Consider the following 26940-nt stretch of genomic DNA (forward strand, 5'->3'; position numbering starts at 1 on the left):
TGGCTGTCAAACTGATGGCCGGAGTTTCATTCCCAGGACCCACTTGGTTGAAGGAGAGAATTGACTTCCATATGCATACACGGCTTGTGGAACCCCTCACACACACACACACACTTAACTAAAAGTAATTTGAAGTTTCTTCTGCTTTGTTTTAAAGAGCCTCAAGAGAACCAGCCTGGGTGTTGTGGGTAACAACTCTAACCTTTAATTGTTGGTTCCGAAGACTTCTCCTCAGCACATTTCATCAGCGACTTTTCTTTAATAAAATGTCTGTGATGTATAATTTAAGCCCGTGTGGGTATGACAAGCGTATCTAAGGAGCTCTGAGATGTGCTTTTATGACTCAAGGAGCCACAGGAAGCCCTCCCAACACCTACTTTAGAAATACTAGAAAATATCTCAAAGTGACAAAAGACGCTTAAAAAACAGTTGACGCCCGAGAGAATGCTATGGTTTGGGGACATTGTATCTGAAACCTGTCACAGGTCATTTGGTTGCTCACTTTTTCTACAACACTCTTGCTTCTTTCTGTGTGTCCGGAGATTTCTCATTCTTAAACCTCAGGGTCCTCACTGCGCCCTCTAGATGGACTTCCCCACACCAGAAGACTGGCATAGACGATCTCTTCTTTTCCTTTCCTTTTCTTTTTTTTCTTTTTGAGGATTGATTTTATTTTTAATTATGTGTATATTCGTGGGGTAATTGGTTTACATGTGACTGCTGGTGCCCATGAACTCCAGAGAGGGGTGGGATCCCCTGGAGCTGGAATTACAGGGGGCTGTGAACCATTCAACATGGGTGCTGTAAGGACACAAGTGCTCTTAACCACGGAGCAATCTCTCCAGCCCCTCCCCCATCGTCTCCTCCAAGGCACGCCCTGTGACAGTCACTATGATGTTTCCATATGTTTTTTTCTCTCCTAGAACTGAAGCTAGAAGTGTGCAGGAATTGCGATTTGCGCAGTGCTTTTTTTCCTTGTGGGTTTCATCACTTCCTGCGCAGAGTAAACAACAAAGTAGGACATCTGACTTTGAAAAAAAATTACTATTTATTTGTGCCTATTTCTTCTCCTATTCCAAGTCCATAAAGAGGTTTTTGAAGGGACAAAAGTCCAAATTCTTTCTATGCTGGAGAGTCTCGCTACTGGCCTGATGAAATAGCGAGGTTAAGTCAATTTGACCGGCAAGTGTTTAGTTCACTGTCAATCAATACCATTGGCTTTGAGACTATTTTCCTGACCAAGTTAGCATTTTAATATTTTGAAATATCCAAACCATTCATATGTTTTCAATGTTGATTTCTTTCCCATGTAGAACTTTTTCTTTTTATTCTAAGCCATTAGCACTCCTCTGTTGTCATTGAGAGAAAGTCTTGCAAGACAGCTAGGCCGCCGGATAACCAGACTCTTGCTCTGCCTCCCGGGTGCAGGACCGAAGCATGTTTCTACACACAGCTCTTACATGTCCTGTGCGCCAGTGTTTTTGCTTGGCTCACAGTCAACATGTCTCTCCTTTCAGAATGTGGCCTGAGAATAACACTTGCCTGAGTCTGTCTTGAGAAAATGTGTGAATGGTTCCTTTTTTTTTTTTTTCACATTTTAAAATGATCATTTTATTTAACCTTATAGAAACTTTCTGTGAGTGAACAGACAGTCAGAATATTGTTTAAGGCCCAGGAGATGCCATCTTAATTGTTGTGAGATGAAACCTGACAGTGTTCTGCTTGGAGCCTTTGTTCTGAGTTCCTAGAGAGATATGAAGCTCACAAAAATGAACTCTGAGATGATCTAAGTGGTTTCCAACCACTCTCTAGCTTCTAACTATGCTGTTTCCCCTCTAAACCATTTTTATAGTTATTAAAAATGTAATTAAAAGAAAGGTTTAATTGGCCCTCCAGTCCTAACCTAAAACTGTTTCCAATGACCTCTATTTTATGATTTCACAACAGCCTTTTGTTCTGGGTCCTTCCATCTGTTTGCTAAGCACTTTTCAATGGAAGTCTCAATTAGAAGGAAAAGGGGGAGGGGACAATCATCTAATTCAAAAATTAATTTGGAGATCAGGCTGCTGACTTAGGCTCATGCCAGCAACTTAAGGCTTTTCAGCCTTGGCCACATGATCCAAGGGAACTGGGCAGCAACTGTCTAGCTGCCTTAATCCTCCTTAATTTGAGTGCAAAGAAATTCACGTGTGTTTCTAAGAACGTTTTTTGGAGTACAAGAAGTCCATTTCAGGGGACACTATCTAATGCCCTTGTTTCTCTGATCTTGCTGTGCTCCAAATTAATTTTTAAAGCACACAGAAGCAGAGAGTGGGGTGAGTGGGATAGGGTGGGGTTAGGCTAAAAGTAAGCTCCTGTTCCTGGGCTATCAGAACCACTGGTGAAGGGGTCATCAAAGGCTGCCCTTACACCAGGTAACCAGTTTTCTTTATGCTGAGATGAAGCTAGGTTCAGATATGGGGAAGACAAAAACAGAGACGCCTACCCTAACTTACCCATGAAGACCTGGAGGAAGGTACCAGGGAGTATGCCAGGTGGCTGCTCACGTCACCTCCTTTGTTTGTAGCCCTCCAGGGTCCCCACTCTTTGGAGGAACTGAATTAAAGTACATAGTCGATTTTCCAGGCAGTACATTAAGCCTTTGCAGTCCCAGCAGCCGTGAGGAATCTCTCCGGGTTTCTGTTTGGGAAAGGAAGAACCTGGAGTCTGCCGAGGTGGTGGCTTCCTGAGCACTTGAGTGTCATGAGTGGCTAGGCAGATGAGTCCTCAGAAATTTCTGTCTAGGTTTTACTAATAGTAGTGGACAGTCGGGGACTAGGCAGGGCTACAGTTGGGAGTGTGAACTTCCGGTGCTCTCTGTCTCTACTCTTCATTCTTCTTCAGTGCCTCCCAATCCTGACCTTCAAAGAACCCCTCCCCTTCCCCAAGGCAGACATATTCCCTTGCCCATCGTCTGTGTACCACCAGACTTCCTCTCAAGAACGAGTGGGACCAAACTATTGAACCCATGGAATAAATAGCAGTAATAATTCACTGATCTCTTGCTATCTACTAGCCACTGGTCTAAGCACTTTGCACATAATGCTATTTGCTTCTCAGGATTGTTATGAGGTAGGCATTATTCTTCTTGCTTTGGATTCTAGACTAGGCTTCTCTGAAAGTCACACTGAGATTCCATCCATCCGAGGAAGTCTTAGCACAGAGTTCCCTAATCACTCAGCATCCTCAGTTTGCTTCAGTGTATCCATACCAGTTAACTGCTAACACTTAGCGGGGTCTCCCTCGTACATTAACTGTTTCTGACCAGGGGATGGAGCCTCAACAAAAGAGTAAGGCTGTATTTGTGTGTTTCTAACCTGTGTAGCCTTCCCTGTGTCTCTGACTGCAAGTTGTAGAAGCTGTCGCCTGCTCTGGGCTTTGCCACAGCCTTCATGTAAGCCAATGAGCCAGTGCAGTGATGATAAGAAGAGCAATGACGTTTAGGGAATTAAACCTTCTGCTTCTATGAATCTTCAAAGTCATCTGATCCAACTGTCTACCTGAAGCAGGGACCCTGTGCATTGTTGACGACAATATCTTAGCTTCTCACTCCAGGGGCTGGTGAACTCTGTGCTCCCCTAAGCTTGGGCTTGTTTTTCTGTTCTCATTCATGGTGAGTGCTGACCCACCTGTTCTGTGAGCCCAGTGTGCACGCAGGGTGAGACAAGCACATGGGACTCACTTTTCTCTGTCTCCTTAGACATGCCCGAGTGAACTGATTCTCTTAGGAGCACTGTCAGATCAGTGGGGTTACAAATCAGCCCAGGATTGGAGGATTTTCCAAAGGCTGAAGCCAGCACCCATGGATAAACAGTTCAATTCTAACATTTTCAGGAATGATTGTATGGTGAGGAGTCTTCATTCCAGGAAGCAGTCTTTCAGTGCCTCCAAACAACCGATGTTCCACCTAGTCCTCACGCCCCTCACCTTGACAGCTTGTTTCTTCCATCTCTCCAGTCTTGGCTTCTATCAATGATTCACAAAGCAAAGCAGGGTGCTTGCACTAAGTACTGGGCTACATGCATTGTAATAGCTGTGACCCAATTTCATAGATCTAAACTGTTCGAGCTTTTACATGTTTAAGACTTTATGGTTACCTATTTAAAACAAAAAAACCCATTGGCTACTCTGCTCAAGACAAGCAAATCAGTAAGAAGCTGCTGGAAGATTTGAATAAAGAAACACAATATTCTGTGAATGAGATGCCTGCCCAAAAAAAGTAATCCAGCTTACTTCAGGCTTAACCAGTTGGCTCCTAGAAGCTAGGCAGCTATGATGAAGGATGAAGGCCTATATTCTTCAGGGACTTGTCATTGAGAAAGGTTGATGCGGCAACAGAAGGACTCACCTCTTGGCCTCCACAGCCAGATTCAGAGTTTCACCTCGTCTGAGAGGCAGCCCTGGCCCTGAGCCAGGTATTCAGCCTTTATGTGCAAGCTCTGCTGATGAAGAAGCACCAAAAAGTAATTAAAACAGGGTAAGGGAAGAGATGGGGTGGGCTGGATGCTCTCCAGTGCTCATGATGGCCAGATTCTGGGTTGTTGCCTAGACTAGTTAACCCCAGGAAGACAACATTGAAAACTTCCACATTGCATGACTGTATCGACATGTATGTGGTGGGAAGATGAGATCAAAAAGCTTTGTGCATGTTTTATTATTGTTAGATAGTTTTAATCTTCCTGATATTTTACCCACTGCTTAAAATGGACTTGATTCAGCTTTTTAATTTAATAATTTATTTTTTTCCCTCGGGATAGCAGAAGTGATCAGTACAAAACACCCTTGAGTGGTTCAGACTATAATGTCACAACACAAGGTCATAACGTGTTGGAGGAAGCAATGTCTAGCACCAGAAGCCGGTTGTCTAGCCTCGACTCCTGTACAATTAGCTGTGCCCTTCAGCAAGTCACTTAAGCTCATGAGCCTGTATAAACATGTATGAGATGGCTACAGGGCCTATCAGACTTTTTCCAGTTGAGATGAAGGCAGGGAAATCACAAATTCAAAGCTGGCCTTAGCTACACGGTGAGTCTGAGCCCAGCCCAAGACACACAAGACTGTCTCACAAGCAAAGCGTAGAAAAGAGAAAGACATGAACGGCCAAACAGAATTTCAACTGAATGGTAGGTATCAAGACAACTGAACAAGCTGCAGAAAGCAATTAAACTGTAGTATCAAGGAAGAATGAAATAGGGTTAGGGGTTAAGTTTAATTAGGGTGGTGCTCGGCACAACCCTTAGTATCAAGTAGGTGTTCAATAAACATTTCTGAATGAATGCAAACATAAAAATGAACACTTTCAAGTAAAGGACAGAACATGCTGTCATCAGCAGGACCCAGCCTGGGAAAAATGATCAAGCAGCACATTCAATGTCGAGACTGTTTGTGGAACCCATTGATTGGCATTTCTCCATGTGTCAAATGGGTTCGGCCCATTTGACTTGAGTCTGAAAAGTCTCACATGAAGGCTCATGTGATCAAGTCCTGGTTGCCCCTGATTGGATCAGGGAGGATCTGATTCCATGAATGGATTAACCCATTGATAGATTCCTACTTTGCTAGTGTCATTGAGAAAAATCAGAAGCTAGGAAGTGAGGCTAATAGCTCTGATGACCTCTGTGGTATCTGTATGATTGAGACCACACCAGACTCCCCCTCACCTAGGTTACATGTACTTTGAGAAGAGTTTTGATGTAATGATGTCTCCTTTTGTGCATGGGGTTGTGTTACACCAAGAAACTTTTTTTTTTTCCAAATTATACTGTACTTACATTTGCCTAAAATAAACTGCCCAGTGTCAGCCAATACTGGCTACTGAGTCTTGTTGAATCAGATTTTCTTCTTACCTCAGGCAGATAGTTACTCTGCTGGCCTTAGTGTTTGCAGAGACCCCCTATAGCACACCTTCCTTGCCATGAGTAGCCCCCAAGTGTAACTGAGTCCCATTAATCAATTCCTTTCCACGCCCCTCCTCCTCCACGCTCTCCCACCTGTGGTCACTGCCACTCTGCTCTAAACCTCTGTGAGTTCCACGTTTTCAGACTCCACCGTGAATGAGCAAATGCAGTGCTTGTTACACTTAACGTAACGATCTCCAGTCTCATTCATGCTACAGGAAATGACAAGATTTCATTCTCTTTGTGGTGGAATTACATTTTCTTCATCTACTCATCAGTTCAAAGGCTCGAAGGTTGTTTGCATTTCTTGGTTATTGTGAGTAGTGCTGCATTGAACGTGGGCATGCAGATATTTCTAATATAGTCTGATATCATTTCCTCTGTATAAATCTATTAACTCTCTGTCTCTACATATATATGTATATATATACATATATATTCATAAGTAGAATTGCTGCATCATTGAATAGTTCTACTTTTAATTTTTTGAGAAACTTCCATACTATTTTCTCTACTGAATATACTAATTTACATTCTCATAAAATAGTTACCATTAAAAATGATCATTAGAGAGCCGGGCGTTGGTGGCGCACGCCTTTAATCCCAGCACTTGGGAGGCAGAGCCAGGTGGATCTCTGTGAGTTCGAGGCCAGCCTGGGCTACCAAGTGAGCTCCAGGAAAGGCGCAAAGCTACACAGAGAAACCCTGTCTCGAAAAACCAAAAAAAAAAAAAAAAAAAAATGATCATTAGAACAATAATACATTCAGTTACTCATATTTGCCTACATATTATACTGTTGGATCCACAGTACCCTTCCACACATTCATAACAGTCAAAATGGATCAAAAACTATTGCTTTGACTTCCAATTCTGCATGCCTCTGATCCTGTGAGATGGAGGACTTCCATAGCTCTTTTGGCATGGAATGTAGTTAATTCCATTTGTGAATAGAGACACCAAATCTGATCCAGATTTTCATTCAATTAGCACCTGGGTTACACATTGTTTATCTTTATGCTTTCTATTTGAGAAGTATTTCTGCCCTATAAGCAAGCTTTTAAAGCAAATTACTGGCCACTGTACAAGATAAATTCAGGATAGCAAAGAGTTAAGGTACAATTATCCAAATGCATTCCAGCAACCCAAGAACATCCTGCCCTCCTGATTGCTAAGAAGCAAAAGCAAAATTCCCCCAAATATTCGAATCTCCCAAATAAAAGAACAAGATTGAGAAAGAAGACCAGACTGGAAAACAAAAGAGAGAAGGAACCTCTAGGGGGAGGTGGCAGATGGTCTACCAGGTGGACTTTGACAGTCCACAGAACTGGCCAAAGCGACTGGTGGACCAGGCAATTTTTAGCAATGATGGCAGTGTGAGCCAGTGTGCACCAGCCACATGGCCCAGTGCCAGCCATCACTCCCAGTGACATTCCAACCAGATAAGCAATGCATTCATTGCTGAAGAGGACTGGGGGGCCGTGGGAGGAAGGTCGGGACAACAGGCAAGTGGTATGGAGTGGAGCACACTCAGATCTAACAGGTTCTAACATGTCTGAATAGGTAACTAGTAAGGTGGCTTAACCTTTGGTCTCCACACACTAGGAAACATTGCCCTCCGAGAAAGATTTGATTTACTCAAAGAAGTAATTAAATCTGGTGGCATACTGCTAATCAAGGTAGCATTCAGCACTCAGAGCTGGAAAATTCTTTCTCTCCCCTTTGTAAATGCCTAAACCCTGGGCACCTTATTATTCAAGTTTCTAATTAAAAAAAAAAAAAAAAAAGGAAAAAGAAAAAGAGGGGGGGAACAGGAGCAGTTCAATCACCTACAGCAATTCATCATGTTCACAGCCTAATGAAAGATTGCAGGGTCTCGAAGATGCTCCCCCCCCACACCAACACCAACCACCACCAGGCTCCACGGCGGGCGGGCGAGCGCGCCAGGAGTCACTGCGTCCTTTACCTCTCTGCTGACTTAACTGTCACACCGCATCGTTGCTGCTAAACTGCACAGAAGGTATTTCTAATCTCATACCGGGGACTGAGCGGGGCTGAAGGACACAAATTAAGTCTCGGAGCAGTGCGGCCGAGTGAGGAGGGAAGGTCAGTCAGTTGACTCTTCCCACAATTCCCTGAACAAGGCAATTATTCATGAAGGAAATTTCAAATTATTTTCATTAGACTTCTGTTTTACCAATCTAACCAAAGTGATTAATTAGGGATTAAAATATTTACTCTGCACATGCTGCCTTGGCTGAGCACTAGCATATTTAAGCTTTGTGCTAAAAGGGTCAGCTGTTTCCAGTATTGTTTGGAATTCATTTCCTATTTTCTCTGCGAAAGGGCACTGACATGCATGTCTATACCACACTTAGGGTCTCTCCAGGCACAGACTGGAGAAGCAGAAAGAGACTCTAGAGTTCCCACCCTTTGACCCCGAATTTCTTCCTTGTTAGAATCACTTTGCATCAATGGCCACAAAATTTTTTTTTCTATATCCACATTAATGTAGCAAGGTATCCAAGATGCCCTGGATTGGGGGAGCACAGCTGTACCCCTTCTCTATGAAACTCCATTGAACAGCAGTAAAGATGCTGTAAGACTCACCATGGCATCTGTCTGGGAAGAATGGGGCTGGGGTGGGGGAGGGTGCTTTCTGAGCTTTTAGAGGGCTTCTCAGACCCCTAGGAGCTCATAGAACAAATTATAACAGCTGCGGCTGTATCTGTGGCCATATGCAGAGGGTGACTCAAGCAGGACACCCAAGTCTCATTTTTTCTGGAGTGCCTGAGGGGGCTGGCCCAGTTACCTGAGTTTGAGGTTATTGCTGTTTCAGTGAGACTGTAGATGGGGCTCGGTGCTGAGGTATTCACCCATTCTGCCCTGCAGAGAGAGAGATGGTTAAGAGTCAGAAGGAGATGAGCTGCTATTTGCTTATATCGCCCTCAGATGCCTACCTGAGAGAAATGGATCCCTGGGGATTCTGCCGCTGCACCCCTGGGGGCTTGCAGAGGCAAAGAAATGTTTAGACATTTTGCTTTGTGGTTTGTTTCCTACCAACCTACGGCTCCCCACAAGACTCAAGAGACAATGGGTAGGACTAAACCAATTCACTGCTCTGGTGGAAGGGGTAGCAGATAGCGGGGAGAAACACAGATGAGTAAATAAGACCTCCATCTTTGTTATGCACTGTTGAATAATAAGACTCGTTTGCAGGGACGGGCAAAACTCAAAAGAGTGGGATGGGAAGAGCTACTCTCAGAAAAGAAAGCCACTGGGGTCAGCTGTACTGATGCCAAGCCTGAAGAACGTTCAGTAGAGAGAGTCCTGGACTGGGGGGAAGGAGGAATCCATTGACAGGAGACCATTAGCTTCAGCCGAGTATTGAGGCCATGAGCCAGGTTGGCTGGAGCCCAAGGAGACAGCTGGTGTGGAGACGTGGACATGCCGGCAGGTACAGCAGCACAGCTCTGGAGTTTGTCTAGGAATAATAATAGCAATGACAATAATTCATGGAGTGTTGGTTTTAATGCGGCGGCGCTGTTACCGTGCGAGAAAAGCCACGAGGCACAACAAAACTCACTATCAGAGGCTTATTAGGAGAAGAGAGGGACAGAAGAGAGCATGACCAGGCCAATGGAAGACATGTGCAGAGGGAGAAGAAGGGGAGGAGAAGGAGAAGAAGGGAGAGGAGTCTGTCCGGCTTCTTATGGATTCCCCTGCACATGAGCATATGGGCTTACGGAGCTACGCCACGCATGCACATAGATTGCATGATCACACTGCACGCAAATTATGCAATCATGCAGCGCCCAGATTACATAGGACATAAGGCCCCCTTGCTTGGCTACTGAACTGCTCATGTGCTGCTGTGTAGCTGGGTGAGTGGCCAGGAATTCCAACATGGAGAGCGTACCATGAGCCAGATACAACATGGGCAGTGTCTCACTTCCCTTTCTTCTCGTGAGAACCCTATGTCCATTTCATATACAATTAGTAAGCATCCTCCAAGATTTGCCTGGCTATGTCAGGGGATGAAGCTTGTGCTCCTAATTAGCACAAAATACAGTCTTCCTACTCAGTGAAAACTCAGCTGGGGGCCTTAGTGATGGTTGACTGGCCTCAAGGGACAAAACATGCAGAAGTCATGGGTGTCCCTCACCAGGGCAGCGGGTTCTAGGAGACTCTTGGTAGGACATTTAGACTGGGAAACTGCAGGTTTGAACAAAATCTTGAGATTTAGGAAAGGTACCTAAATGTGCCTTGGATGCTTCAACTATGACACAAAAGCAATCCTGCTTGTCTCATCCACTCTGTGAGACTGTTACAAGGTTTTCATACAGTAGTTAATTAAAGCGCCTCACAAATATTCGGCAAATGGTGTAGGTCTGTGCTTTGAGTTTCTTCATCTAGCACTCCAATGACCTCACGCCCTGGCACTACTGCTGCTTTGAGATAAAAGAGGGGACAGAAAGAAATATTTTTTATATAGCTCAAAGAACTATAAGGTTTTATGATTATATCTTTGTAGGAAACAGTAATATTAACTTAAAGCAGAGATTACTTTAAGAACTTTCTGAATCTTCTAGAAAAAAAAAAAAAAAGAGGGGCCGAGGCAAGGCATACCTAGGAATATAATTAGAAATCATGTAAATCAGTAAAGGACCAGCTAGCTACAGGGGAAATTTTACAGAGAAGCAATGTTGGTTACCTGAAATTATGAATAACCGAATTTTGGATAACCTTGGCTCCGTTCCTGAGAGCGAATGTATCAGATATAAAACAAATTGATCTTGGCTAACAGCTTTGAAACATTATCTGCTCCGAGAAGTTGGACATGTTTCAGGGTATGTTAAGTCTCAAGGAAGTTATATTTTGCCTTCACCTTCTATCTGACTCTCCGAGCCCCTGGAAGCTCACCAAGATGAAAAAGATGCATAACAGGATTTGCATTCCTTACCGGAGAAGGACCGCCGCAAGCCAACACTTGAGAATTTACCTGTTAGCAATATTATTAGAACTCTCAATCAGTTTCCTCGCAGGGCGGAAGTGTCCTGAGGGGAAGAAGTCACCGCCACTTTCTAATGTTTTTAATCTTTTTAGTCTGTCTGAGCTGTAAACTGTCAATCACGGGGAATATGTAGTCACCTTGAATGCTGTTTAATCAGGAGAATGCTTTGTATATCTACAAATACCTGATGACACAGGAATTAAGTCCTCACAATAATTACCCCCCACAACATCACTTGACATCATCCTTCATAGGCCAAGCCAAATCTTGTGCTTAATCTCTCATGGTTTTTCAGTACGAGATGTTGCGTTGTACCTCATAGCTGGAGTTGTTATTTCACACGGAGGACACGGGTGAGTGAAATCTGCACTTGGGGCTGTTTATAATGTCTAAATGGTTCTGTCTGTCACAAAATGCTGATGATGACAGGGTAATTAGGGAGATGCAGACTGATTTCCAAGTTCACTGAGAAACAGGAGCTGCTCTGATTCCGAATCAGGTAAGCGACGAGTGCTGTGTGTACTGAGGTTTCTGTTCATGTATTCAGCTTACAATGGCTCTTTACACAAGGAAAAACAATTGTCAGTCATGTACCTATCTCTTAACCATTTACACATTTGAAACCGCATATATCCCGTCCTTCTATGCTTTCTATCTTTTTATTCCTCTCTCATTCTTTTTTTTTCTTTAACCTTTTCTTGGATTTTGCAAATTATGTACACTGACTTTATAGTATTTTTATACAGGAAAGTGCATACATATATACATTTATTAAATTTATAGTTGTCTGGGCACTGGGAATGTAGCTCAGTTGATAGAGTGCTTGCCTAACATGACTGAAGTTCTGGGTTCAGTCCCCAGCACTCTATAAATGGTTTGTGGTGGCACATTCCTATAATTTCAGGGCTTGGGAAGAAGAGACAGGGGGATAAGAAGTTCAGAGCTATTCTCAACCACATAGGTAGTTTGAGGCTAGCCTGGGAAACAAGACCCTGTCTCAAAAAATATAGCCATTTAATAATATTATACAAGACAAGATATTTGCTTTAACACGTTAAGCCTAGCAACATTAGCTTCAAGTGCTGGCTGATTGGTCTTGGATGCTGGTCAGAGGAAGCCAATCAGTGGCTCTGTTAGCGTCACTAATGGGACAGGTTCAGTTTGAGGAGTGTGGGGCTGGTTGGTAACGGTGTGGTTGTGAATGTGCATGCATCTGTGATTCAAAGGGCAGGTCTTTGCAGGATACTAGAGCAAGTTCTGACTGCCAGGAGAAAGAATGAGCACATTCTGAAGGACCAGAATGGCCAAGTCCCAATGCAAGGGACAGCCTGACGAAGCCCAGATCTTTGTGGGACGCTTTGGACTGCAGCTCTTGGGGCTTTAGATCTACATCTCTTCCAATGCTTAAGCACCACATTGTGGTGCCTGGTGAAGGGCTTCTTGATGTTATCAGCTAACAAATGCTGAGTGGTGCTGCTTTTGACTGACCCAGCGAGGATCGAGGGAACATGGACAACTGTAGACTGCTGTCCCTCCTCTGGGTTTTTTCACCCTTGGATTTCTTCAGGGGGCTCACAGTAATAGCCGAGTCTCCTCTGTAATGCTTCTAGGGCTTGCTTCATATACGGGACTTTAAAATCTAAAATTTCCTGGTTAGAAAAAAGAGCAGAGAAAGCTCATTCAGTCATTCAATCCACACATACCCTAGCTCCTCTGAGATGGCCCCTCTGGCTATCCTAGGATTCACTATGTAGATCAGGTTGGCTTCAAACTCAAAGAGATCTGCCAGCCTCTGCTTCCTGAGTGCTGTATTATAGGCATAGGCTACCACACCAGGGCCAAAATCCACTTTCTTGAGACCTCAGTAGGTCAAGCCTTGTTCATGGTGCTGAAATGTATCAATAAATAAAATAAGCAAAAATATCTGCCTACATTGAGCTAAATTCCAGCAAGACAAGAAAGAAGACAATTTAACCAAATAAATCATGGATGATGGTTATACCTGGAAGGTGAATGAAGGAAAGAAGAGAGGTGGGTATTTGGAGAGTGGTTGCAATTTAAATGGATGGCCAGGGAAATCTACTGCTAAGGTTGTATATGCACCGAGGCATGAAGGTTCTGAGACTATAGTGGGAAAGGGGAGAAAGGAAAGAGGTCTTGAGATGGGCATGAACAGAGGAGCATCCAGCAGGCCTGTGTGACAAGCCCCGAGACCGAGAGTGGTGGTAATGAGGTCTGAGAGGTATCAAGAGCTGTGTCTGATCCTTCTAGAGCTCCCATGTCCCTTCAGAGTGGGACACAAGGCTATAAGGGGATGGAGCAGAAGAGTGGCACACTCTGATTTTGTTGACTGTGCTACAAACCAAGTGGAAAGGGCCAGGACAGAAGCCAGAAAACAGTGGGAGGGTATCCCAGAATCCCAGGTGCAGATGTAAGACCAGGATGACAATTGTGAGTTCTACAAAGGGAAAGCTATTTGTTATTGAGAAGGCTGAGCTCATGGAATTCAACAGCAGATGAGTTGCGATGCCCAAGGGTAATTTTTATACTGAGCAAATAGAAGAATTTGATTTACAAAAGCAGAGATGATGTTGAACTATTTGGATTGAAATCATCTGGGTTTGTGACTAGGTGAGGTCACAAAGAGTACAGAAGAAGAAACCTAAGGACTAAGCCTTGGTGACTTGCTGCTAAAGGGACCCAAAGCTGTGGAGTGAATTTGTTGAGTTGATACCATCTGCTGTAACAAACCACAAAATCTCAACTGTAGCTGATTTCTTACTTCTATCAAATCCAAATGTGTGTCTGGTGAGTGACTCTCCTCTCACTTTGCAGCTACTCCATACCTCCTCGCTTTGGTTTTTAAGGTCGCCATGAGCATCTGTATCATGTGGAGAGAAAGAACATGGATGGTGGTACACGGTAAGACCTTGAGAGGCGGGCCTAGAATTTGCACCTGTGACTCCTCTAAATGAGAGTGGAAATTCACAATGAAGCCCAGCTAAGTGCTTATGAGAAACAGCAACCAGGTTCGGATAAGAGCCATCTGGGTTCTGAAACAGGGAGGATACAGCCAGGGACAATGGGAGGGTTTGGTTACCAAGGTATCAGAAAAGTCTGGAGTCCAGGTGTGATGTCCAGGAAATCAAGGAATGGGAAGATTTCAGGGACAAGTGCCCAACAAAGCTGAAAGCTTGAGTGAGATGACAGTTGACCATTATCAGAAATTAATGTCTTTGGTGCCTTTGACACCAAAGTGATGGAGTGATTCGGGAGTCACTCCAATGACTTAGAGTGAGTTCACAAGAAATAAAGATGAAGAACTGGTGTTTACAGACAACTCTTTCTTTGTCAACTAGCTCCCCTGTCACAGTCATGAGAGGAAACAGAATTCACCCCAGATGAGCAAGAGGAAGGAATTTTCAGGAAAGTCTGTTTTATACAGGCATGAGCTAGCTAGTCTAAGGGATTAAGCAGCAGATGTGGTACCCAAACATGAGGTACTGTGCAAAGTGATTACCACACTGACATGAAGAGTCAAAGAGAAGAACTCAGGCTAGTAGGCATACCAAGACATGAAACAATAGAAAAGCATTACACAGTCAGGTTACAGAGAGAGCCAGCTGTTGCCTGAGACAGAGCCTGGAAAGGAAGAGCCAGAAGGCTTTCCTCTCATCTTCTTCGTCTAAAGTGGCCAAGTCTAACTGGAAGGCCACAGGCAAGGAAGATTTAGAGATGTGGTCCAAAGAAATATTTTCAAGCAAAGCCAAAAAACAATGTGGAGAAGGAAGGGCAGAAATAATTAGCTGAGAGGGGTTGCTTGACTTGAGTTTCAGAAGTCTAAGGGTGTTTGTTGGATCTTAAAAGGACATACCTTTTGTTTATTCAACACCTGGGCCAGTTCACACATATCCCTTTGACCATTGCATGATATAGAAAGTTTATTTTTAAAAAAGACACTGGAAACGTTCTGTACAGAACTTGACATACTCTAGAATCACCTGGGTAGAGTAGATTACATGTAGGTTAGTCTGTGGGTGTGTCTTTGGGGGGTTGTCTTAATTAAATTAATGCTGTGGGATGAACTAGCCTACCTCAGGAGGCACCATTTCCTAGGCAGGGATTCCTGAATGATGGAGAAGCAGAGAAATCAAGCTGAACACAAGCAAGTAAGCATATATGTATTCATTTCTCACTGCCCTCGACTGTGGCTGTGATATGAGTAGCTGCTTGAAATTCCTGGCTTGACTTCCCCACAATGATGAACTGTTACCCTGGAATTTTTAAGCCGGAACAAGTCCCTTTCATCCCTAAGTTGATTTTGTCAGAGTATTTTATCACAGCAACAGAACCGGAACTAGAATAATACATACTTGTGGAGATTCACACACCGTGTTAGGTTTTCCAGAGAAACAGAATCAATAAGATGCATACACACCATGCATACATATATATGAATTTATATCTTGCACACTGTGAAAGAAGAGACAGTGGGGTTTATCCTTAAATAAGCAGACAAATATGTATATAGGTGATAGATAGATAGATAGATAGATAGATAGATAGATAGATAGATAGATAGGGATTTTTTTAAAAAAAAATAATTGGTCCACACAATTTCAGAGGTTGACAAGACCTATAATAGATTACTTGTAGGCTAGAGGCTAGAGAAACAGAGGGATTGGTCCAAGGCCAAAAGAACCCAGAGGAAGAAAGCAGACGGCATAGCCCTTGTTCTATGGCTAGAAGCATAAGAGCTAGGGCAGGGCTGGAGGAGTCCAGAAATCCTGGAGTTCTGGTACCCAACAAATGCTTTGCTAGCTAGCTTGATATCCCCTAAGCCAGTCAAGTTGATACCAAAAAGAAGCCATCACAATGGTACGTTCACCTCAAATAGGAAACAAATTGTTAACAAATCCTCTAAAAATTGGTAACTGGATAAAATCAAGAGAGTTAACTTAATATCTGAGCTATTTGGTTTTGCCTGGGAAGGAAGTGGGAAGTCTCTGCTAGAAATGCTCATGCAGGGGGTGACTTGTAATTATGAAGGCAGAAGATGCTGCTGCACTGTTAGCTCCCGTGTGCGCAAATGCACACACTCCACTTACAGAAGGAAATTTAAAAGCGAGTCTGGTGTGTCCCGAGTCAGTGTGGTCAGGCTGCTCCCTTCCTCTGCCTCCAGCAGCACCTCTTCTCGACGCTGTCTAACACAGGAACCTCTAGGAATCACCTCTACTCTGTGGAAGGGATCAAAGCTTCACACAATATTCATGTTTTCAGTGCACAGCACACTTGAGGTTTCTTTGATGACTTCCCTAATCACTTTTTACCCAATACAATTAGCATTATCTAAATTAGTTATCAGTTTACCAAATTGTATCCTCTTTTTTTAAAAAGTCATATTGCAAAATTATAGGTATAGCCATAGACAGAACCAGCATTGTATGCTTGCAGACATTTGGAGAGAGATAATGTTCTTAATCCTAATTAGAATCCGTTCCCTTTCCTATAGGGCCTCTCAGAATCAGGGTGACCTTATTTTCATTTGGAGAGAGGCATGGTAAATCAACGACTTTCACTTGTCTTGCAACACCATCATCTCCTATTCAAATGTGTTTATGTAAACTCTGGGCCTTTGGCTGTCTTTCTGTGTTAAGGTGTCTTTTAAAAATATCCATTGGGAACAGACTGCATTCTAGTTCCCATTTTCTATAATATTATCTTCAATGCATTTTAATTATCTATGTGCTAAGTCCAAACTCAGAACTATAACATATCTGCTAGAATGCACCACACAGATCAAAGCCCCTGGTTGGTGAGAATCTGTTCTCTTTTTCTTCCCTGGTCCTGCTGTTTTAATGGAAGATATGACCCCAATTAGAGTCTGCATGTCAGAATTCCTTGAATCTATGTGTGGCCATGTGACTACCTAGGGACCAGTGTCCCAACTTCTGGGACATTGATTTCATAGACAAGTCACCTACTCTGACACATCCTCTCTTTCCCGCTAAGGTGGAGCGTGGACACAACCACAAGTCAGGAAAGGACATCGCAGAAGGAGATGGATTCCTAAAAGGTTGTGCAGAAAAGAACCATCCCATCAGTGCATGCCGTTGGACGCAGGACCATCTTCTCTAAGCCACTGTAGTAAGTAAGGTTCCTTTGTTAATGTTAACACGAGCTAACATAGTTATCAAATGGACTGGACTTTGCAGATACACCAGAAAGATTAAAACAAAGTATAGCTACTTTTTTTTTTAACAAAAAACTTTTATCGATTCTTTGTGGATTTGACATCATGCATGATGTCACGTTTCTTTTTAAATCCTCTGTTTCAGTGACCATACAAAGATGTTCTTTCAGCCGTGACCCCAAAGTCTGATTTTCAACCTGCTCTCAACTTTCCAGCCTCTAATCTTTTATCAAAGATAGTTTATTCAGACTGGAATCTGAATAAAATGATTATTGCTAAGCAACACTGCAACTGTAGTTTAAATTAAAGTAAGATTGTCAGTAATGAATAGTGCTTTGCTTTTTTTTTTTTTAAAAAAATGACTTAATTTTTAATAAAATGAATTTTTGATGATTTCAAATTTGGGGTACAAATGGCACAAGAGTAGTCAACACCAAAAAAAAAAAAAAGTAATAAGGGTAAATGAAATAAACCAGCCCCCACCAAAAATGTAGGTCTTGGTCATTTTAGATTTTCCAGCAGGTTCATCTGAGAATCATCTGTTTGTGTGACCAGGAGTGTTTGTTGGTGTAATTATGAGCTGTCAATCAAAATAAGAAAACTTACACACACACACACACACACACACACACCAAACACCAAAAAAGTTGACTCTAAAGGAAGATTTTGATATACAGACATGCCTACAATTTCCTGGTACACTTTGGAGAACGCCCTTTGTAGCTTGTTAATGCTAGAAAGAACTTAGGATGTGGCATACAGTCAGAACAAATCAGTGTGAAGAGTTTCTCAAGGCCGCCGGGTTGCAGCGGCAATAAATGCGTTTTTATTTAAGTAATCAGGTACTTGGGCAGAAATCATCTTGAAATAGTCCTTTTGCCTTTCATATTTAGGGATACCAGGTGCAAAGCCCACGCAAATGGATCCCTCTGACCACTAATGGAAACATGCAAATGCTCCATGGCAGTGGGGCCTGAGGTGGGGGTGGGGAGTAGGAGCATATGCTGCTGATCCTGCGCGTCACATCCCGAGATCCACCCTCAGCGTCTTGTTACACGACATTTTTTTTTTAAAAAATAGAAATTCCATCAGTGTGACAATCAAGAAAGGAGATGAATTCCCCGTGGGCTGACTTTGCCTTGAAGTATTTAACTTAGTATTTAAGTTTCTGTGGCCTGTATGTTCAATGATGCAGCCAGGGGAAGAAGGGTTTGGAGCTACGGCTACAGGGTATCCATGGCAGCCGTATCGCCCAGGGCCCCTCTTCTCTGGTCCTGTTCTATCCATGCTTCTTCAGACCAGGTTTCCTCTGCGCCTTTTGCTAGTGCTGTTTCTACATCTCCCTGAGGGGCCTGTTCTCAAGAGCTGCTGTTTCTAGGTTCAGAGTTTTAGCCTCTGCGGATGCATGCTGTCCTCTGGAGGCCACCGTTCATGCTTCAGGCTGGCCAGTCTTCCGGTTATTTCGGGGGAGGGGGGGGGCGGCGGGGGGAAGGATTCTCATAAAAAATCTCAAACCGGCCGAAATGTGGTCTCAATAAACGGCTTTGTGAAGTGCTCTCCCCTCAACTTGTCGTCTTAGCGCCCATTTCCTTGTTCATGCAGCCAGAGACCCAGGGATGGGGCTTCAAGTCCTCCCGACCTGTCTGCAGCGTAAGAATGGTTTGTCCGTCTGTTTCTCCTAACTGAATTCCTTCAAGGTTGGGATTACTTGTTAATCATTTTCATATCTCAGGTCTGCTCCAGAACTTGGCAGATAGCTGGCATAATGCATGTTTATTGAGTGAATAAGTGAAGGAAGAAGCATGTTTTCCAAAAACAAGTAACTCAGAGTGACCCCTGGGGTTGGAGCCTTCAATCTGCTTCAGAGCCATGGTGAGAGAAGTTCATGAGTCCAGATTTTTTTTCTGATTTCTATTTAGAGAACCATTTTATTTTTTCAAAAATGATCCCGAAGAGTCTAAATGAGTCCGTTGCAAAGTAAATAGATTAAAAATAATTCATTAATTAAAGCCCGAAGGTCCTGTCTCACAAGACTCTTGATGGTTTTGTTGCCACGTGAGGAAGAGAATGCTGACGCCAGCAGCCGTTCACACGCCTTCTCAGCTAGCATGTCCACTCCCCTGCCGAGGTAATTGTCAAACACATGTCAGTAGTTCAAATCAAGGCCACGGATCAGCTACAGCTGAACAAGAGAATCCTAACCAGAAGTTTGCTCAGAGATTTCAATTGTTCTTCAGGCTTCTAGATTTTGAGTGACTCCACAAACAAGTTTGCTCAAGGAAATGACGCTGAGAACAGGTTTGATGGCATTATAGATAAAGTCTTGGCAGAACACTTAGGAGTTCTGACTTTAAAGACTCGAGGGGGAGTTTTGCTAATCTTGACATTAAAAAAGTCTCTCTCAGGGGGTAATTTAAGAGGTAAACTGAGTGTCATGTTAGAAGTCTAGCACAGCATTGTGCTTTCCTCACACTCTTCTCACACGCACCATCAAATGAAAGAAAGATTGCCAAGACATTTGTAAACAACAAAGTGCATGTACGGGCTTGTCTCCTGTCCTTGATACAGAAAAAGGATTTTCAGAGGCCCTACATCTGCATGATTTGATCTTAAAAGTGGCTCTTTTGGCTCTGGAAGGATAAACCAATGAAATTTGAAACTGCCTAAAGATCCTGTTTATATTGATCCACATTATCTGTTGGCATTTTGCTCTTGATAAGCAAGAAAAAATAATCACTAGCCATGGATAAATAAAACTTTATTTCTAATCCTCAGAATAGTTCTTTCTTTTTTTTTTTTTCCCCTGAAAAAAATTGCTTCAGACTCCTTTACTAGACTGGCCTGTCTTCTCCAAAGGGAGAAAATGAAGCTGCTAAGCCAATTATGAAATGTTGGGGGGAGGGGCTGAAGGTGTATAAAATGTAGTCTGCTACAGTAAATTACTAGAGAATAGTTAACCAATGTATAAAACACAGAATGAAGAAAAGAGTCTCAAAGGGTGTAACGCAATGCAAGAGAAACCCATGTGAATTCTTTTTCTGAAGGAATCATTTATAAAGTGGGTGACTGTAATCCAAGCACTGGGGAGGTTGAGGCAGGAGGATTATGAATTGAGACTAGCCAATGATAAATGGTGAAACTCTATCTCAAAAATTCCCAGAAGGGGTTGGAGAAATCACTCAGTGGTTAAGACTACTTGCTACCCTCACAGAGGACCTGAGTTCAGTTCCCAGCACCCATGTTGGGCAGCTCATATCTGTAATTTCAGCTCCAGGGGATCTGATCCCAGGCTGGAAAGCAGACATGTTACTGCTCAAATCTCCAGCCCTCTACAGAATTCTGGCTTCAGAAATCCTGTGAAAAACACGTGCCATTGTTTGAGCTACTGCCCACAGTTGCCCAGACAGATATTGCAGGGCAATCCCTGGTGTGTTAGAACAGCAGAGTTTCAACCCTGCTCTTAGGTACTCGCAAGTCTGAATATGGCCACGGAGCCTCTATTTTTATATTTTTCTCTTGCAATCCTGGTAATTGGTCAAGTTTAAAATTGTGAATAAAAATGGTTATCCAAGCTGGGCAGTGATGGTGCACACCTTTGATCCCAGCACTCGGGAGGCAGAGGCAGGCAGATCTCTGTGAGTTTGAGGTCAGCCTGGGCTACAAAGTGAGTTCCAGGACAGCCAGAGCCGTTACACAGAGAAACCCTGTCTCAAAACAAACAAACAAACAAAAAACCAAAAAAAGGGGAGGTACTAATCCCATTCATATATTTAAAATTACTGCATCATATTTTTATTAAAGACAGCCAGTATACTTTGAACATCCATCAGCTAAGTAAGTCAAATGAAGGAAAACCTCAACTTGCCCAATTTCCCCTAAATATTAAATGAGTAGACAATAAAGCATAATCTACAATAATGAAAACTATTTATACTTTTCATAAATAATTTACCTTTCATAACTTATTATTTACTTAAAATTATGTTTGTGACCATGAATGCAGTTCCTGTGAAGGGCAGAAAGGGACATCAAATGCCCAAAGGTGGACCTACAGGAGGTTGTAAACCACCTGATGTTGGTGCTCAGAACCGAACTCGGGTCCTCGGGAAGAGCGGTACATGTTCTTAACCACTGAGCCAACTCTCCATCTATTTGTTTTTTATAAAGGACACCAGTTGTATGTGAATGTGCATGCGTGTGCGTGTGTGCGTGTGTGTGTGTGTGTGTGTGTGTGTGCTGGGGTGTAGTGTGTGAAGACCAGAGGTCAACTTTGTGAGTTGGATCCCTCCTAACACCATGTGGGTCTCAGTTGTGGACTCAGGTCAGGCCTGGCAGTGGTACCCCAGAAGCACTCTAGATCAGTCTTGCTTACTCCAGAATTTCCTGTAATGGAATCGTATAATTAGTGCCTGTCTTCTTTCACTTGGCATAATGCTTTTGAAACTTACACATGTTGCGTGTTTCAGTAATTCATCTTTTTTTTTTTTTTTTTTTTTTTTTTTTTTTTTGCTGCTAAGTAGCAAAACAATGGATGTATTTGCCACAGTTTATTCAGTCCTTGTAGATGGACACCAGAGTTGTTTCTGGAGTTTGGCTGTTATGAGTAAAGTCTTCCCAACAATGTTTTAAATACTTTATTTTCCCATGGGTAAACACCAGGGAATGGAATTGTTGAGTGAGAATGTGGGTTTTGATATATTCATTATGTAAGAGAGTTCTGCCCACTCACCAACACTGTGGAAATGCCAGCAGCTCCATATCCTCACGGCTGACGGCAGTCTTGCATCTCTGCTGTTCTGATGCATGTGAACTCATAGTTCACTGTGGTTCAAATTTGCATGTCTTTTATAAAAATGACTTGAAGGCTTTTTATTTGAGCACATTTGATCACTTACACATTTTCTTTCATAAAGTTACTGCTCAAATAGTTTTTTAGCTTTTAAATTGAGTTATTTATGTTTTGAGTTACATACATTCTATACATACTTTTAAAATATTTTAAATTCTTTGAGAATTTCATACAGTGTATTTTGGACATATGCACCCACTCTTCCATATATATACACACTTTGAACACATATTCTTCACCAGATAAATACTTTATAAATATTTTCAGCTCTTTTATTTTCTTCATGATGTCTTTTCAGGAGTAGGAATTTTAAATTTTGATGAAATCTAATTTATCATATTTTTTCTATCTTATTGTTTATGATTTCTGCATCCCCTGAGAAACTTTTGTCTATATTCAGTTTTCAGAAACATTTTACTATACTTCCTAAAATATTTTAAAGCTTGAGTCAGCAGGATGGCTCAGTGAGTAAAGATGTTTGCCCTCAAGTCCTGGCCACTTGCACTTGATGCCTGGGGCCCATGTGGAGGAGGAGGGAGAAAAGAAACCCACGGAATGGTCCTCTGGATGGATGCTCCATGCACATTCTGGCACTAGTGCCCTGTATACACCATGTGTACATGAGCACACATACATACATTAGCAATAATAAATAAAGCGTTTTAAAATACATCTCAAAGTTCTACGATTCTTAGCCTGTGACCTACCTTGACTGTTTGCTGTGGATGGTGTGATGGCAGACTGAGGTGAGTTCTTTCCCTATGTGGATGTCATGTTTCAACATGACTCAGCAGAAAACTTTTTGCTGGATTAGATAGACTGTCGTGGATCCTCTATCCAAAGTCACATGGGAGTAGGAAACAAGCTCAGATCGTAAAAGTGCTTGATGTGGAAGCCCAAGGGTCTGAGTTCAATACCTGGAATGCTGGAAGAAAGTACGCATCTGTAAACCCGGCACTCCTGTGGCAAGATAGACAGCGATACGGGAAAGGAGCGGGCATGCGCAGAAACAAGCAAGACCCCGCCTCAACATGGCGGGAGAGAACCAATGCAAGTTCTCCTGAGTGCCACATGAGCACATGCATGTGGACACACACACACACACACACACACACACACACACACACACACACACACAGAGTTATAATATAGACTCTCCATTTTATTTTATTGTCTGTTTACCTCTATGTCAAATACCATCTGTCCTCATTACCGTAGCTTTATCGTAAGTTATTAAATCAGATAACAAAGTCCTCTAAATTTTTCCTCTTCAAAATCCTTTTAGATTTTCTAGGCTCTTTGCAGTAGTTGTACAAGTTTTAAAATCAAAATCTATTCTTATATCAGTGCTGGAGAGATGGCTCAGTGGTTACAGAGAACCTGAGTTTGGTTCCCAGCACAGCTATTCACAACTGCCTGTAACTCCAGCTCCAGGAAGATAGCACACACACACACACACACACACACACACACACACACACACACACACACACAAACAAACAAATAAAATATCTATAGTCATGCATCCAAGTTATGCTCTAGGTACCTGGACCATGTTGGATGGAATCCTGGTGTTGACATCTTGGGCTCACCTATCTCAGCCTGGAAATCTACCTTTCTTCTCATTTGTATAACTACTCCCAAAAGCTGTGGTACATTGCCTCCACCCATAAGCCGTTTGTCCCTAGAGAGCAGTTCTGTGCTCTTCGGATGGGATGAAGCCGGCAGGACCTGTCCTATAACTTCAACCAGACACAACAACACAGCCCATTACCTATTTTGACTATAACAAAGTGGCTTCAACCATCAAAATCTTCACTGACATATACAATCATTGTTACTTGCCCATTACAAATAAATGCTACAGTTCAGAGTTTGTAATTCATAAAACATTCAGAAATGTCAGCTGAACTATTCTCACACTAAGCTTGAGGAAAACATGTTATTCAGATTGCTAACCTAAGTTTCAAATAAAGATTTTTTTACAAAGAGCAGCTTAGCAGGTTTTAAATATTCTTTCTGCAGGGTGTCATGGAGTGATACTTCCCAAAGCCAACTTAGGTTATCCATCATATGATAATTAATGACAATGGGGGAGCGAAGCTTCTCTTTAACTTCCCGTCAATTTTATCCTTTCCAAAGATTTCCCTCTGTTTTCAGAAAAGGGTTTTTGGAACGAAAGAATAACTAAAGGATGGGGAAGGGCAAAAGAAATCTTCCTCAGAAAATCCGATCGTCTTCTGCAGGGACTGGCACGGTTTTCACACACTCACAGAGATATCCCCCCTGGTTAAGTTGCAAAAGCCATGCAAATAATAATTGTGGCTAAGTGCTGCACTGACAGTCAATATTGTATTTTCCAAGCTTGTCCTCATTATTCTTTATAGTATTCATGCATTTTGTGAAAGATCAAAAGATTTACATATCATATGGAGTGCTTTAGGGAGTAACTTGCTGAGTACTTTAAATGCGCAATGTTCCACAGCCTTTTAAAGTCGGATTTCACTTCTCTCTCCTTTGTGATAAAAAAATAACAAGATAGAGCTAGATGGGTTCTTCCCTCAATATAATAAAATGTCTATTTTTAAATATAAGATGAGAGTTTGATATTTTTATCTCTGATTCCAAATACAATTTTGTGGTCCCAAATAATAAACAGTCGCTTTCTTTTAAATAAGCATTTGAAGAAAGAAAGAAAAAAAAAACCCAAATCTATATAACCCAACTTCAACAGATCCTCAAGCAAACCACTACACACACACACACACACACACACACACACACACACACACACACCACAACCTTCACTGCAGGTCTTAATAATAGAATTGATATATCTGCTTGGAGATACCGAGAGTGTAGGCTTTCTGGAAGTAGAGAATAGAGATCCATGGCTTTTATTCGACAAAAACGTAAGTGTGGTAGGAGCAAGTAGCAGTCATTTTCTTGGTAGATGTAGATATAAAGTGTAATGGGGAATATTCTCAGGAGCAGTCTGGCCTGCTGGAGCCAAATGTCCTCTACTAATTGGGTCAGGTCAGAAGCTGAAGATCTGCTGTGCTGGAACTCTTCATGAATGGATTGTTGTGCCTTGCGCTCCTGAGGTTAGTGTTGACAAAACATTAGGGGGTGGTTGTTGACAGGAGTAGAGCCAGCTCAAAGTCATTGCTCCCAACACAAATGCTTTTAAGAAAAGCACAGTCAGGCTGGGGAGATGGCTCATGGGTAAAAGCTCTAGCCACCCAGGTTTCATTCCTGGAACCCACCCACATCGAAAGCCCAGCGCAGTGACGCACATCTGTAATCTCACTACATCTGCTCCCAGAAGAAAGGTAGAGACCAGAGAGCCAGCTAGCCCAGAGCAGGCAGCACAGCGCACAAAGAACAGGGACCTTGCCTCAGCTGGGGGGAAGGTGCGAACAGACTCTCGGAAGTCATCCTCTGAGCTGCACGTGCATGCGCATGCACGCGCGCTTGTGCGCACACACAAAATAAATATTTTCTAAGAAAGAAACTAGAAAACTTCCTAAAATCAGCTATGCAAATATGAAATAAGTGAGACAGGTAGTTTGTTTTCCATCCAGTACTCTAGAAATACTAACACGCACAGACCCCACTTTGTCCTATCACTTTCTATTCACTGGGCTTTCCCCAGCACACTGTGTCCAAGAGGAGAAGGGAGTCACCATCATCAAGCCTTTCTTCTTGAGACATGCTGTCTTCCTACTATGGCAAAAAAAAAAAAAGTCCTGGGGGAGCTAGAGAGTGTGTTTGTTTGGGGCATTTCACTTTACTCCAGAACAAACTGAGGGAAAACTCTTCTTTAATGAACCAGTGCAGTGTAGAGAATTCTGCTTAAATATTTGCTCAGATAATATTTCCTCACTCTGAAGCTACGGATCTGGCAACAGAGACAGATTAATAGCAGCAGTGAGCCCCACAGTTGTTTGAAGAGAGACTCGCGTATCAAGGCAGGAACTAAAGACTGAGACACTCGGGGTGTAGGGTCCACAGAGATGCTGCGCCATCCTCCGAGAGCCAGCGTGTGCACGGCTCTGACTCTGCCTCCTTATCCCAGAGTGTCCCAACAGAACTGACACAGGAATTCCAAAGCCAAAACACACGTGGAGCATGCTAAGTCAGCTGTAGCTTTGGATATAATATATTCTGAAACACTTGAAAGATGGTCAGCAGCAGGTCCCAAACCCATATCTATATGATGTGAAGCTTGTTATAAACTTGAACTAAAAAATGTCAAAGACAAAAACAGTGATCTTTAGGGAGAAGCTTAAAATATAGATATTACTGTTTTTGTGTGAGGGGGGTTGTTTGAGTGAACGGGTAACTCTGACTTAAAAACAAATAGTTCTAGATTATGGTCTCAGTTTTCAGCTCTCATATTGTCTCAGAACTAAAGTCTTATTGAGTTGCCCAAGGTAGCCTGGAACTTCTAGTTCAAGTAATCTTCTTCCCTTAGCTCCCAAATATTACCTCTTGAAATACAGTAAGTACATTTGATAAATGTCTCTCTCCCTCCCTTCTCTTCCTCCAATCTCTCTCCCTTACCCCCTTTCTCCCTTCCTCCTTCCCCAAGCTGCTTTCTCCACAAAAATGCATCCAACATGTTTTGTCTAATATCTCCTTAAACTATGTTTGGTGGTAGAATTTGAAGTGATTGCCACCAAAGTTTAGTTCCTTCTGATGCATACATTTCATTTCTTATAAAAACAAAAACATAGGTTTCTCTGTGTTAAAAATAGTAACAGCAAATATTCCACTAAGCTTGCAGATGTTACTGTTACTAGGTAGTAGGCTTAAATTCTTTTGGTTTTATTTTTATTTGTTTATTTTATTTTATGTATACAGTGTTTTGCTTGCATGTATGTATGTGCATTGTGGATGTGTATTATGTGTGTGTAGTACCGTCAGAGATCAGAAGAGGGCACTGGA

The 26940-nt window shown here is 42.5% G+C and overlaps 1 long non-coding RNA gene across 2 annotated transcripts in view; it reads right to left on the reverse strand.

The window, feature by feature from the left end:
- The window catches only part of LOC121832273 (uncharacterized), a 71019-nt gene that overhangs the window by 21088 nt on the left and 22991 nt on the right, over nucleotides 1–26940 (reverse strand). For both annotated transcript variants that reach the window (XR_013042362.1, XR_013042363.1), the window contains 2 exons: nucleotides 22698–22915; nucleotides 8747–8820 (listed from right to left, as the gene is read on the reverse strand). This is a non-coding gene — a long non-coding RNA (uncharacterized LOC121832273). The remainder of the gene's footprint in view (nucleotides 1–8746; nucleotides 8821–22697; nucleotides 22916–26940) is intronic.

Source organism: Peromyscus maniculatus, chromosome 9, assembly GCF_049852395.1.
Source record: "Peromyscus maniculatus bairdii isolate BWxNUB_F1_BW_parent chromosome 9, HU_Pman_BW_mat_3.1, whole genome shotgun sequence".
Lineage (NCBI taxonomy): Eukaryota > Metazoa > Chordata > Mammalia > Rodentia > Cricetidae > Peromyscus > Peromyscus maniculatus.